Below are 7,581 nucleotides of genomic sequence, written 5' to 3'. Positions count from 1 at the left end.
CAAGATATTACCCTATACTAGGATACAAATATCATATATTTGGGTAATAAATTAGATAGAATACATACCTTTTTTTTATGTAACTTGTCTTCATGAAGCTTGAGTGCCTAGTGCCCCAAGTGTGACACCTCAAATGGTTCACACAACACCATGAACACTTGGAATAACCTTGAGAATAAGGATACTTTGGTTCTCTCTAGTGAAATCGGCCTTGCCCTTTTGTGTACACACACTAGTGCCCATTTCACCAACCAAGGACATCTTTATACAGTGTGGAGATTAGGGTTAAACCCTAATACCCATGACCTTTCATTTCATATGATCCATGGGTTAAACACTCCATGGACTATCCATGAAAGCTTAGCCCAACCTAAATGAACTTGGCCTATCACACACATATATCTTAGAGTCCATATTTAATTAGTTCCTTTTGATCACTTAATTAATTATAAATTAATTCTTGATCAATACTAATTAAATAATATGATTATATATTAATATATTAGAACTTATAATATATTAATATAAATCACTAGTATCCTTTTTCCTCATCTTGTCTATCCAATTGTCCCGATGCCATGCAACCCAAATGGACCATGCCGGGTCGGGTCAAGTCTTACCAATTATAGTTATGGACTTAGACATTAATCCAACAGTCTCCCACTTGGATAAGTCTAAAACTATTATTGAGTATGACTTCAAACCCTGACTAGCAATCGTAGCTCTCAAAAGCTTCTGTCGAACTCTGACCTTGCCGATGAACTCTGACCTTTGTCAATGACTTGTCCATTAGATAAGGGATCATATATTCCTCCATTCTTGATATCATATGGACTGATACATGGATTATCAATCATTCTCTCTGTCCATTTGTTGTTTCCCGATTTCCGATTTATGATGACTGACTGATTGAAAAAATCAAATCAGTCCTGGCTTGGCCAAGCACTCACATGTGTCATCGCTAAATCATCGAGGGGCCCTTATACTATTATAATGACTGACTGATTGAACAAATCAAATACACCCTTATACTATTATAATATTAAAAGTTTAATATATTATATGTATAAGAACAAGTCAGTCTTACCATTAGTAGGCCTCATTCACGAAGCCGGTCTATAAGGGGGGTATAAGGTTGTTGCCTATAAAATGGCAGCTTAATGGGTATCCACTCTCACCCACCGCTTCCTTGACTGGTGGAGGGTCGTTAGCCGAACAGGTAGGACAAGGACTATAATTCTCCCTTCATTAAAAGTATTAATGATAAATACTAAGTAACTAAACCTTTTATTAATTCCCAATCTTAGTTACTTAGGAAAATGTGAATAAGGTGCTAATCCATGAAATTAAACATTGCACTTTGTTTAAACCGTTAGTGGAGCGTGTGTGGTTAACCGGCACACTAACCTAGATTTAACAAAGTAGGCAAAGGGTAACTTAATATTTATCATAGTATCGGTGGAGCTCGTGTGGTTAACCGGCACATCGATTGAGGGGTAAATATTAAGGGTACCAAGTATATTTGCATGGTTACTTCACACCTTGTTTTGTGATCCTCGGCATCCCAGTCACAAAACCTGAAGGGCACACTCGAGATTGAAACATGCCATTGAAAAGTTCAATGAATCTCAAAAGATCTAGGAGTTTCAAATCCAAGTAAAAAACCTAATTAAATTATTTCGTTTTTCATGGTGGAAATTGGTAAATCGTCATTTACCTACCTTCAACTATTTTATAACTCGGATTACGGCATCCCTCTTCCAGTTATAAATAGGTTGTTGGATCCTAGCCTTAATATTTCATATTGGGTGTTATATTAAGGACTTTAGATCAACTATCTTGAATATCTCCCAAAAGATGTCGAGTTCAGACATCTATGATCTTCCCAAATCTCTTGGAACTTTACTTCCTCCACCTCCTCCAATTATTCTCCCTAACCCACAAGTTCAAGGTCACTCAAGCCCTAATGGCAAGCAAGGTCTATGTGTGATCACATCTTAGAGATGAAGTCACATATTGACAAGCCGGGAGAGTTGGGTTTCAAAGTCTTGAGAAAGTTGGATGTTCAATCACTTTCTAAGTCACATAATGAGTTCCTTTGGGACTACTATGATACAGACTATGACATGAACCTTAATGATCATATCTATTTGCTTGGTGCTGCTGAATCAGCAATGATTTGGAACGATAGTGATGCAAATTTGATTAGAAGATCAACTTCCCAAAAACTTTATGGACAGTGACAATGGTGACACTGGATATCCAGAAAAAGCATTCTCTTCCCAATGGAAAGGGATTGGCCATAGTCAACCCGGTTAACCAAATGGTAAAGAGAAAGGCTAAGTCTGAGATAGTCTCATTACCAAAGGGTCCATATGTTTATTTTGCCAAAGGAAGGGGCGTTGATTGCAAAGCTGCCAAATTTACCTAAGGATGTTAAAGTCAATAAGTTTGACTCTACATCAGGTAGAGCCCATTATCTAACTCTGTTAAGTTCTATTATGAGATCCTCATTACATGATGTGACTGGGTCACATGTTGATGTTTTAAGAATCAAAGAATAGAGAGAAATCTTAAAGGAACTATATGCTGATTCTGATCGCGAAGGTGGATTTCGATCGCATCAGAATTTTGAGCAGTTGCTTAAGAAGTTATGATATATTGCTAAGGAATAGATAACAACAATTTTCCATGTGGATTGTAAGGATAAGTTTTTCCGCAAAGTTTTAAAATAAAAGAAAATTGTTTAATTTTATTTATTTGAAGTATCCTTACAATGGCATTTGTGGAAAATTGTTGCTTATATGATTCCACTGACAGCAATATTAGAAAATGGATTTGATTCTTTCATTTGTGGTAGTGTCTAAATTTACCAAATCAGGAAAGTTCCTCATCGCTCAAGTTTCAATTGGACCGAAACTTGGAATCATGCAAGTTGAATAATATGATGAATGAGAACTTTCAAGCATTGGAAAATCAAGACTAATTACTTGTTCACATGGATGTGTGAGTCAAGTGAAGGACTAAAGGGATCGAGTACACATTCTTGTGCACTGGTCATGTCCACCACAAAGCTCGTTAAGACTATTTGATTTACTAAAGTTTAGTAAATATGGTTATACTTACAAGTTTAAGTATAATTCTAAAACATTGGAAAAGTCTCAATGTATTGCAGAACGAATGGGAAGAATCAAATTAGGCAGAAAGATAAAAGTTTCTCAAATCTGAAAAGATGGGAGAGTACTTTAGTATCATGTTTGTGATCATCTTAATTATTTAGAAATCATATCACAATTAGTCCTCTAAAGGTCATCTTAGTGCATTATTATGATTAAGAAGAAGAGTCATGAATTGTTGAAATGGTTAGATTAGGAAGATGAGTCATACTTCGTTCCAAAACAAATCTTAGAGTCATACTCCAAGATTGTAACTTGAGTGACATATCATAAGGAAAGGTTTAAAACACTTGTCAAATGTAAGAGTAAAATTGTCCTACTCTTGTACATTTGAAATTGGTCATTTGTGATGTTTTGGATAAAACAAAGACCAACTAAGGCCAATTGTATGAAGTGTTTGTCTTGATAAAGAATCCGCACTATCTCTTGAATATTTGGCAAGATAGTCTTATATGTCAAGAGGACAGTGGGATTCTTAAAGATCCTAAAAAGAATTTCAAGAACTAATCAAGAATAAAACATGAGGTTCTTTACTAACACACGACTTGAGGTTTATAACCTATCGTGTTGACATATTCTGTGCCCATTCCAGTTAAATTAGGCTTTGCATAGGAGTTCTGAAAGTTCTCAATTGGTTGCATAATAACTTGGAAGCAATGGCAGGCCCTGTACTGCCAGGTGGCAAGAAGTTAAGATTGCATAAGTTCAGTCCATATGAGTTTGGATTTGTCATTATCCTTGTCTTGTGACTATGGTTTTGACGATTCACATGGATAAGAACACATACACCATAAAATCTAAGGGTCATAAGGTTTCTCTCCGATTCATGAAAATGATGGTGAGGAAACACTTCCACCAAGTAGATTTGAAGCAGATGGCAAAAGGTCTAAACAATTGAGACTATGATTACGGCATCCCTTTTCATAGTTCTGAAATTGTTTAGACACACATGCATGCTATCTAAGGAAAGGTGTATGATTTTGATAAAGTTTTATCAAAGCATCTCGTATCAGATATCTGAACTTTGGTAAGAAAGTCAATAAAGTATTGATTTCTAGAAGTCCAGCTGATTTCTGAGTACATGTCAAAGCTAGTGGAGCATAAGTGTTATGCTAATAATCATCATGTTAGTGGGAGCATGATAATTATTGTTAGTGTTGCAAGTTAGCAATGTTAATTATAGAAAAAAAAGTTTCAATTCGTGAGGCTGCAGGGATTGAAAAAGTTGTTTTGCTATAATTAAGGGAGAGGATATACTTCATTTCAGTTCTAAAGGCTTAGATTGAGACCTTAATCATCTTTAGTCAAGAATATATATATGAATTTCATGTTGGATTGGTTCAACTTAAGGAAATTCTATATATTGCGTTCTCAAAATTCGATTATGATTACGGCATCCCTCTTCATAGTCAAATTTTGAAAACATGGCAAATAAAAATATTGTAGCAAAAGACTGGTCTAGAATCATGTCTTTATGTGAAACATCATGAATCGTGTACCATTTTCTTTGGGTACAGGATCGATTGCATGTGCTATAATATTTGTCATTTCTAAATTTTTCCAAATGCCCAGAGGCATTAAGAAGGGAAAAGGTCTAGAATTGGATATGACTAAAATGATTAAGCAATTGTCGAGGACAATATGAGGTTTACGAAAGATTGGTTGCTCAGGGACAGTTGGAAGTATAGTGCTAATTTTGGAAGGACCATATTGACATATTCTGAAAAGAGGCATCTCTTATTCAGAAGTGATAGTCAAAATGAGAATATGGAGTTGTCTCCATAGGTGGAAGTTATCTGTGTAAGATTAGAAAACTTAATGCAAGAAGCATGTCCAAAGCAATGTACTTTGAATATGAGACTTAGTTTCCATGGAGTTGATCTCCATTGGAATACCTTATAATGACTGTTGACAAGTCTTTGTGACTTTGTACATATTCATTACAGGAGGGTCAGTGCATATAAGTTTAAAATCTAAACAGATTTCGATAAATGATAGGAATTTGAAATTCTCACATTTTTCGATAAGGATTTGGGAGTGTGAAATTAGAATCATTGAAATTATGTTCAATTAGTTTATTTCACAAAGTAAGGATCATAGACAAACATAGAGTGCCTACTTGGTGTATGGCAAAGCTATTGTTTAAGAAAAACATAGTGTACATGCTTGGAGCATGGGACAACTAGTGTTTTTAATTCAAGTATAAAGTTGATAAAACCGAAACAATGAATAATGAGTAATCAGTATGGTGATAAATAAAAGTGTTTATTTATATTCATAGGTTTTGATACCATATTTGATTCATTTATTCTTGTGTTTCACTTTGCATGTTTTGACTTCCAGAATAACTAAGTTGCTCTTCCTGAATGATTAAGTTATTCAAACCATCCACAGTCAGTCATATGTTGGAAGTAGATATGAATCAAGACTGTCATGGGTTGGTTTGTAAAGGTCCAAGTTGGTGGACAAAGTGGTGCTACAACACTCATGAGTGCTCATAAGTTCTGAGTATTGGATTCAACCCGCGCTCATTTGAATCACTTCATGGATTTTATCACGAGTGATCATGAGACGATAATATCTTATATTCTTCAAACCTAGAGATATGAGTTGTTACTATGAGTTGGTTATACATTGATTGCACGAAAACGTATTTGGTAACTCGATGTTATAAAACGTGCCTTTGTGTATTATTCAACAAGTAGTAGAACAAGCCATATGAGTCGAAGTTTATCCATTCCTTTTACCTTCGGGATAAAAGCGATATCTGTGGGCCCCTCGATGATTTAGCGATGACACATGTGAGTGCTTGGCCAAGTCAAGACTGATTTGATTTGTACAATCAGTCAGTCATCATAAATCGAAAATCGGGAAACAACAAATGGACAGAGAGAATGATTGATAATCCATGTCTCAGTCCATATGATATCTAGAATGGAGGAATATATGATCCCTTATCTAATGGACAAGTCATTGACAAGGTCAGAGTTCGACAGCGGCTTTAAGAGCTACGATTGCCAGTTAGGTTTTGAAGTCATACTCAATAATAGTTTTAGACTTATCCAAGTGGGAGACTGTTGGATTAATGTCTAAGTCCATAACTATATTTGGTATGTACTTGACCCGACCCGGCATGGTCCATTTGGGTTGCACTTCACCGGCACAATTTATATGGATAGTCTTTTGAGAATAGTATATTTATGATTTATATTAATATATTATAAGTTCTAATATATTAATATGGAATCATATTATTTAATTAGTATTGATCAAGAATTAATTTAGAATTAATTAAGTGATCAAAAAGAACTAATTAAATATCGACTCTTATATATATGGAATGGGCCAAGTTCATTTAGGTTGGGCTAAGCTTTCATGGATGGTCCATGGAGCTTTTAACCCATGGAACCTATGTAGATGAAAGGTCATGGGTATTAGGGTTTACATGGATGTAACCCTAATCCTCCATAATATATAAAGGGGTCCTTGGCTCACAAAATTAGCACAAGTGTGTGAAAATAAGAATGGGCCGATTTTAGTGTGCATACATATTCTCTCAAGTTCTTCCAAGGTGTTTTGGTGATTTGTGATTCCATTTGAGGCTTCCACACTATTGGGGCTAAGCTCTTAAAGCTTGAAGACATCAAGCTACATCAAAAGGTATGTCATCTAACTAGAACTTTGTAGTATAGGTGCTTCATAATATGCTAGTTAGGATGAAACCTTGGAATAGTTAATATTTGCATGTATAATAGAGAAAACATAGATCCAAGGTTTATAGGGTTGCATGTACACCATAGGAGTGTTAGAATGCTCATTTCAGTTCTAAAGGCTTAGATTGAGACCTTAATCATCTTTAGTCAAGAATATATATATGAATTTCATGTTGGATTGGTTCAACTTAAGGAAATTCTATATATTGCGTTCTTAAAATTCGATTATGATTACGGCATCCCTCTTCATAGTCAAATTTTGAAAACATGGCAAATAAAAATATTGTAGCAAAAGACTGGTCTAGAATCATGTCTTTATGTGAGACATCATGAATCGTGTACCATTTGCTTTGGGTATAGGATCGATTGCATGTGCTATAATATTTGTCATTTCTAATTTTTTCCAACTTGAAAATAAAACATTTGCATCAATATAACAGAAAACAACCCATGGCTCTGATACCACTGTTGGGTTTTGAGCATTCTAACACTCCTATGGTGTACATGCAACCCTATAAACCTTGGATCTATGTTTTCTCTATTATACATGCAAATATTAACTATTCCACGGCTTCATCCTAACTAGCATATTATGAAGCACCTATACTACAAAGTTCTAGTTAGATGACATACCTTTTGATGTAGCTTGATGTCTTCAAGCTTTAAGAGCTTAGCCCCAATAGTGTGGAAGC

The sequence above is a fragment of the Lactuca virosa genome, chromosome 3 (assembly GCF_052849685.1).
Source record: "Lactuca virosa cultivar CGN04683 chromosome 3, Lactuca_virosa_CGN04683_v6, whole genome shotgun sequence".
In the NCBI taxonomy this organism is placed as follows: domain Eukaryota; kingdom Viridiplantae; phylum Streptophyta; class Magnoliopsida; order Asterales; family Asteraceae; genus Lactuca; species Lactuca virosa.
Note: the sequence above shows the minus strand (reverse complement) of the source record.